The 7,877-nt window shown below is 46.9% G+C and overlaps 1 non-coding gene across 1 annotated transcript; it reads left to right on the top strand.

The window, feature by feature from the left end:
- Nucleotides 1-7,254: 7,254 nt before the first annotated feature.
- Nucleotides 7,255-7,327, top strand: trnar-ucg (transfer RNA arginine (anticodon UCG)). The gene has a single exon. It is a non-coding gene; the product is annotated as a tRNA-Arg (tRNA).
- Nucleotides 7,328-7,877: the final 550 nt, after the last annotated feature.

The following is a 7,877-nucleotide window of genomic DNA, read 5'->3' as shown; positions in this document are numbered from 1 at the left end:
CTTTAGAATTACCCCAATACCTCTAGATGAATGCAAGAAAACCTTTAGAATTACCCCCAATACCTCTAGATGAATGCAAGAAAACCTTTAGAATTACCCCAATACCTCTAGATGAACACAAGAAAACCTTTAGAATTACCCCAATACCTCTAGATGAACACAAGAAAACCTTTAGAATTACCCCCAATACCTCTAGATGATTGCAAGAAAACCTTTAGAATTACCCCCAATACCTCTAGATGTACACAAGAAAACCTTTAGAATTACCCCAATACCTCTAGATGTACACAAGAAAATCTTTAGAATTACCCCAATACCTCTAGATGAACACAAGAAAACCTTTAGAATTACCCCAATACCTCTAGATGTACACAAGAAAACCTTTAGAATTACCCCCAATACCTCTAGATGAACACAAGAAAACCTTTAGAATTACCCCCAATACCTCTAGATGAATGCAAGAAAACCTTTAGAATTACCCCCAATACCTCTAGATGTACACAAGAAAACCTTTAGAATTACCCCAATACCTCTAGATGAACACAAGAAAACCTTTAGAATTACCCCCAATACCTCTAGATGATTGCAAGAAAACCTTTAGAATTACCCCCAATACCTCTAGATGTACACAAGAAAACCTTTAGAATTACCCCCAATACCTCTAGATGAACACAAGAAAACCTTTAGAATTACCCCCAATACCTCTAGATGAACGCAAGAAAACCTTTAGAATTACCCCAATACCTCTAGATGAACACAAGAAAACCTTTAGAATTACCCCCAATACCTCTAGATGATTGCAAGAAAACCTTTAGAATTACCCCCAATACCTCTAGATGAACACAAGAAAACCTTTAGAATTACCCCCAATACCTCTAGATGAACACAAGAAAACCTTTAGAATTACCCCAATACCTCTAGATGAATGCAAGAAAACCTTTAGAATTACCCCCAATACCTCTAGATGAATGCAAGAAAACCTTTAGAATTACCCCAATACCTCTAGATGAACACAAGAAAACCTTTAGAATTACCCCAATACCTCTAGATGAACACAAGAAAACCTTTAGAATTACCCCCAATACCTCTAGATGTACACAAGAAAACCTTTAGAATTACCCCAATACCTCTAGATGTACACAAGAAAATCTTTAGAATTACCCCAATACCTCTAGATGAACACAAGAAAACCTTTAGAATTACCCCAATACCTCTAGATGTACACAAGAAAACCTTTAGAATTACCCCCAATACCTCTAGATGAACACAAGAAAACCTTTAGAATTACCCCAATACCTCTAGATGAACACAAGAAAACCTTTAGAATTACCCCCAATACCTCTAGATGTACACAAGAAAACCTTTAGAATTACCCCCAATACCTCTAGATGAACACAAGAAAACCTTTAGAATTACCCCAATACCTCTAGATGTACACAAGAAAACCTTTAGAATTACCCCCAATACCTCTAGATGAACACAAGAAAACCTTTAGAATTACCCCCAATACCTCTAGATGAATGCAAGAAAACCTTTAGAATTACCCCCAATACCTCTAGATGAACACAAGAAAATCTTTAGAATTACCCCAATACCTCTAGATGAACACAAGAAAACCTTTAGAATTACCCCCAATACCTCTAGATGAACACAAGAAAACCTTTAGAATTACCCCAATACCTCTAGATGAACACAAGAAAACCTTTAGAATTACCCCCAATACCTCGAGGAAAAAAATGTTATTTTGAGATCTCAAGTTCCTGTTTTTCTAATTGTAAACACAACAATTACGCTGGTGAAATGTTCAATATATACTGAATGTATTAAGAGATAATTCATGCAAGTGACACTGAAATCTAACTTTAATATCAGAAGCACATCATATTAAGTCATATTTCATATTCCTGTTAATTGCATAGCCCAGGTACTTACTGTAATATGCAATTAACTAGTGTATACAATTATCAGTAACATATACATTTAATTGTTTAACTGGTAATTGCATACAGTTAAGATTTCTTTTTGAAAATGCATGTTCCTTATTCTGGTTAAATGAGGCATCATAAATTCACTTTCTAAGGAAAAATGACTTGTTAAAACATCTTGTGTAAAAGCATGTGGTCAGGTGTTTTTCTTGAACTTGTTGTCTCTCTTGGCTGTTGACAAACCCTCCCTATCTGGGGTGTATTGCACGCACTTCTTAAGCACATTCTGCTCATATGCTGTGTAACCTCTTTGACAGAGGGGCTCCACCTCAAAGCTCCTGCAAATAAAAATCGATAGGTTGCGGATGCAACCCCGGTTCCCTGAAAGAGAAAATAACCATCAAGGTATGGGATATTGCCGTCAGGCAGTAGCGATTGGCTGAGCTTTTATAGCAAAGCTGCCGATAGGCCTCTGCGCGAGCTGCCACGTAAGCCCGCCCCCTTGGGAGCTTACTATACGCAGCGCGCAGAGACTCACTTCCTCTTTTGCTCTTCAGGCCGTTAAGGCTTCTGAAGCGACCACGCGGCTTGATGGTTATTTTCTCTTTCAGGGAACCGGGGTTGCATCCGCAACCTATCGTTCCCTTTCAAGTCGAAAATAACCATCAAGGTATGGGAACAGTGTACCCAAGCCGTCGCGAGGGAGGATTCTCGGCAGTAGGACAGACTTACGTCATAACGCAACTGCGTAGGCAGTACATCTAGGCATATGCGGAGCTGCGCCTCAGCGTCTATGCTCGTAATGACACCTGTCTTAAAGGTGGAACAGTCAACACCATGCTATCAACCACTCTATACGTCCGCATCCTGAGGCGTCGTAGAGTGTAAAACAGATGCTCCAAACAGTGGAGCAGAGGAATCCAGTACATTTAACCTGTAAAACCTCATGAAAGTATGCGGCGTAGCCCAACTGGCTGCCGCGCAAATATCAGACACCGGCACCCCTCGAAAGAGGGCCCAGGATGTCGCCATACCCCTGGTAGAATGCGCCTTCAACTGCCCTGGTGGTGGAAGGCCTGCAGATTCATACGCTAATTTAATAGCATCCACTATCCAGTGGGAAAGGCGCTGTTTAGACAGCGGCTGACCCAAAGATCTAGAACCATGGCATATGAACAGCTGTTCTGTTTGCCTCACAGTCCTTGTGCGGTCAATATAACACCTCAATGCCCTCACAGGGCAGAGCATGTGTAACCGCTCTTCCTCTGGGGAAGAAAAAGGAGGAGGATGGAACGCCATCAACTCGACTGGTTGGTTCATGTGAAACGGGGATATGACCTTGGGTAAAAAGGCCGGATTTGGACGCATGGAGACCTTAGAACCTTCTCCTGCGAAATGAGTACATGATGAATGCACCGAAAGTGCATGTAACTCGCCCAAGCGTTTTGCTGATACCACTGATAGCAAAAACGCAGTCTTTATAGACACGAACTTCATATCCACACTGTGGAGAGGCTCGAACGGTGCCTTGGTAAGGGCTTCTAGCACCACATCAAGGCTCCATGACGGTAAACTGGTCGTCCTTGGAGGCCGCAAGCGTCTTGCGCCTTTTAGGAACTGAGATGCCAGAAAATGACAACCAGGTGATAACCCGTCAATGCGTACATGGCAAGCCGAAATGGCGGCTAAATACACTTTAAGTGTAGAGGGAGATTTCCCCTCATCTAGCAGCTTCTGCAGAAACTGTAATATCACTGCCATAGGGCAGGAGACCGGGTCATGGCCCTCAGCCAGACACCAACTCTGAAACAATTGCCACTTATACGCATACTGCGACCTAGTAGAGGGCGCTCTCGCACTCTGAATAGTCGATATAACCGCCGTCGAAAGCCCTAAGGCTGACAGGCGCTCCCGTTCAGGGGCCAAGCCCATAACTGCATGGGTTTGGGTGCCATAGCCCTCCTTGGGCTTGGGACAACAGGTCCGCTCGCAGATAGAGCTCCCTCGGGTGACTGTGCAACAACTGCACCAGACTCGGGAACCATATCCTCCAAGGCCACCGAGGAGCGATCAGAATCACTGTCGCTTGCTCTACCCTGACCTTCTCCAAGAAGGCGGGGAGCATCGGAATCGGTGGAAATGCATACAGGAGCCCTGGTGGCCATTCGTGAGCCAGTGCATCGACTCCTAGGGGGCTGTCGAGGTCCTTCACCGAGAACCATAGGGGACAGTGAGTGGTCTCTCGCGAAGCGAAGAGATCGACTTGCGCTGTGCCGAACCAGTCCCAAATGCGCTCTACCACCCGAGGGTGAAGACGCCATTCGCCTGCAAGAGGACCTCCTCTGGACAGGAGATCCGCTGCGTAATTGACTCTGCCCGGTAGGTGAACCGCACGCAGAGAGGCTAAACGCGGTTGTGCCCAAAGCAACAGCCGTGTTACCATCCGGTGAAGACCGGGGGACCGCAAGCCGCCCTGGCGGTTGATATACGCCACTACCGTGGTGTTGTCTGACCGCACTAACACGTGCTTGCCTAGAAGCACTGGCAAGAAGTGCCGAAGGGCGAGTTCCAGAGCATTGATGTGGGCCGACCTCCAGGGTCCTGACCACACTCCGCGAGTCCCCGACCCGTTCCAGACTGCTCCCCAACCCTGGTTGGAAGCGTCGGTCGTAATAACCTCCCTTCGGAAGATGGGACCCAAGCGTACGCCCTGGCGGATGTTCGATGGAACTTTCCACCAGCGCAGTGCTTCCCAGCAGGTTCGGGATACCCTCAACCTGCGGTGCTTGTCTCTCCGCGGATGCAACGCGAAGGCATTGAACCAGGCCTGCAGAGGTCTCTGGTGTAGTAAGCCCAAAGGAAGGGCTTGCAAGGTGGCAGCCATCAACCCCAGAATGCGCTGACACAGCTCCATGCTGACTGTTTCTCTCAACCTGAATAGGGAGAGACACCGCTCCAGCGAGAGTCCAGATGCAGACCCAAGAATTCGGTCTGTTGGCTCGGCACTAGGCGGCTCTTTTCTGAATTGACCTTCAGACCTAGCCGCTGAAGATGGTCTGTAACCATCGCTGTGTGCTGTGCCAAATGCTCCTTTGACTGCGCGCAGACGAGCCAGTCATCCAGATAGTTCAGCAGTCGGACGCCTTGAGCCCGCAAGGGAGCTAAAATGGCATCCATACACTTCGAAAAGGTTCGAGGAGCTAGAGACAGGCCGAATGGCAGGACACAAAACTCGTAGACCCTGCTCTGAAATGCGAATCGTAGGTACTTCCTTGACCCGGACAGATGGGAACGTGAAAGTACGCATCTGTCAGGTCTACGGTGGTAAACCAGTCGCCCTGCCGGACAGACTGGACAATGTGCCTGTGCGTAAGCATCTTGAACGACAACACCCGTAGGTATTTGTTCAGTACTCGCAGATCTAAAATAGGGCGGAGCCCGTCGTCCTTTTTTGGCACTAGGAAGTATTTGGAGTAGAACCCCTGGTCGGTCAGAGCAGGGTCTACTAGTTGAAGTGCACGCTTCTTGACCAATGCCTGTATTTCCACATTCAGAGCTGAGGACTGAACCGAGTCCTTCACTGCAGTTACCACCACTCCCCTGAAGGGGGGGGGTTTAACCTGAACTGAAGGGTGTACCCGGTGAATATAGTTTTGCGTACCCAGATGTCGTCGGTGCATTGTTGCCAGAACAGGAGCTGTGGAACTGTGTAGGGGTGGGTTAACGGCTGCCTAGGTTTCTCAGGGCTGCTTAGGCTGTGCTCGCTCATGAGGGGCCTGGCCAGAGCCACGAGGACGCGGTCTGCCACCTCCTCTAGGGCGCCACCCTCCGCGCTGCGGTCTTGCAAACGCGGGTTGGCTGCATGCTGATACACCCAAAGGGGCGGTTTTACTGCCCTGTGGTTGCGCCTGCTGCTGCGGCGGTGCCCTGCGCCACTGGCGCTCCTGTGGCTGCCTTGGCTGGAAGGGTTTGCTTGGCCACATTTTTGCTAACTGCTGTGACGCCTCATGCGCCTTGACAGAGCGTTGCATCATCTCCTCAACCGCTGGGCCAAACGTGTGCCCCGGTGATATAGGAGCATCTAGCAATGGGGCCTTATCAGGCTCCTGTACCCTCACTTGCGAGAGCCAGAGCTGCCTTCTTGCCACCACAAGAGAAGCAATGCTCCTGCCCTGTGCTCGCGCATTCAGTTGAGCCAGCTTAACCAATAGCAACTGATGGGCACTCAGGCAGATCACGGATGAGCGCCGCCTGGTAGACCGTCAGGAGGCTGGCCACGTTAGACAGCTTAACTGCCTCTGTAGCTGCAGCGTACCCATTTTTCAGGTGAGCCTCCGTAATCCTACACTGCCTGTTTGGGCAGGAAGGGTCCTTAGCCAGCCCCAATAATGTCGGCGCCTTTACCAACACGGCGAACGCAGCGCCCACTAGTGGGAAGGACGCTAACCCAGCTTCGCTCGCCCCGTGCATGGTGAAGACCGAAGCCTTGCGAGAAGTTGCAGGGGCGGAGACCGGGGCCCCCCAGGTGGACTGCACCTCCTTAATAAAATCAGGGAATGCCGGTAGCATCCTGGACTGAAGGGGCGGAGCTGACAGCGACTCAAATAGAGAGAGTCGTGTTGGCTCTAACGCAGGCCAGTCCACGCCTAATTGATGGACTGCCCTCTCCACCACTGACCACAAAGGGTCATTAGTATCCAGCACTTCAGGGTCATCCTGTCCAGACCGCACGGAGCACGGCATTCCCAAGTGGGAAAAAACATAACACTTGAGAAAACCCACCGAACAGACCATTCATTTCCCATTCTGTGCAATAAACAGCTGTATAGACAAAACTGGCCGAGATGTTTGTGTGCAATGAAAGCATATCTGAGTTTTGATCATCACTTTGCCTACCGCGCCAGACAGGTTCGAGCCACAGCATACAGCGCAACTCAATGAAAACACAGAACGTTGCTTTTAAAATCGACAGAATTAACAACCTCATACTACTTTCCAACTACATTGAAAACATGCCTCTAGTGGAAGCATGTGTTATTTATTTCATAAAGTTATTTTTTAAATTACCAAATGACAGACGACACTGGCTAAAAAATAAAAATCTCTTTAGACAATATTGAACACCGGATCAAGCAGGGATACTGAGATATGATCATTTAAATCACTGCACATGTTTCTGTAGACTAAAATGTGATGTGTGCTGTACAGATCAAAATGGATTCATATCTGAAGCTTACTACCAGGGTGATGGACATGCAAACCATATAGTGTACAGTGCAATGCTTGGTAATGAAAAACCAATTGACCGCATCACATGGTAAGCACGAAAGACCGTGTGGCCTAATGGATAAGGAGTCTGACTTCGAATCAGAAGATTGAGGGTTCGAGTCCCTTCGTGGTCGACTTTTTATAAAAAGTCAGGCTCGAGCCACAGCATACAGCGCAGATCAACGAAAACACAGAACGTTGCTTATAAAATCCACAGAATTAACGACCTTATACTACTTTCCAACTACATTGAAAACATGCCTGTAGTCGAGGCATGTGTTATTTATTTCATTCAATTAGTTTTAAAATTACCAAATGACAGATGACACTAGTGAAAAGAAAAAAAAAAATCTCTTTAGATAATATTGAACACCATATGAAGCGGGGATACTGAGATACGATAATGGAGCACTCCGTTGAAGGGTATTTATTAGTTTATGTACAGACGTGCTCAAATTTGTTGGTACCCTTACAGCTCATTGAAATAATGCTTCATTCCTCCTGAAAAGTGATGAAATTAAAAGCTATTTTATCATGTATACTTACATGCCTTTGGTATGTCATAGAATAAAGCAAAGAAGCTGTGAAAAGAGATGAATTATTGCTTATTCTACAAAGATATTCTAAAATGGCCTGGACACATTTGTTGGTACCCCTTAGAAAAGATAATAAATAATTGGATTA

The sequence above is a fragment of the Acipenser ruthenus genome, chromosome 42 (assembly GCF_902713425.1).
Source record: "Acipenser ruthenus chromosome 42, fAciRut3.2 maternal haplotype, whole genome shotgun sequence".
Taxonomy (NCBI): Eukaryota; Metazoa; Chordata; class Actinopteri; order Acipenseriformes; family Acipenseridae; genus Acipenser; species Acipenser ruthenus.
Note: the sequence above shows the minus strand (reverse complement) of the source record. Positions and strands in the feature narration are given on the sequence as shown.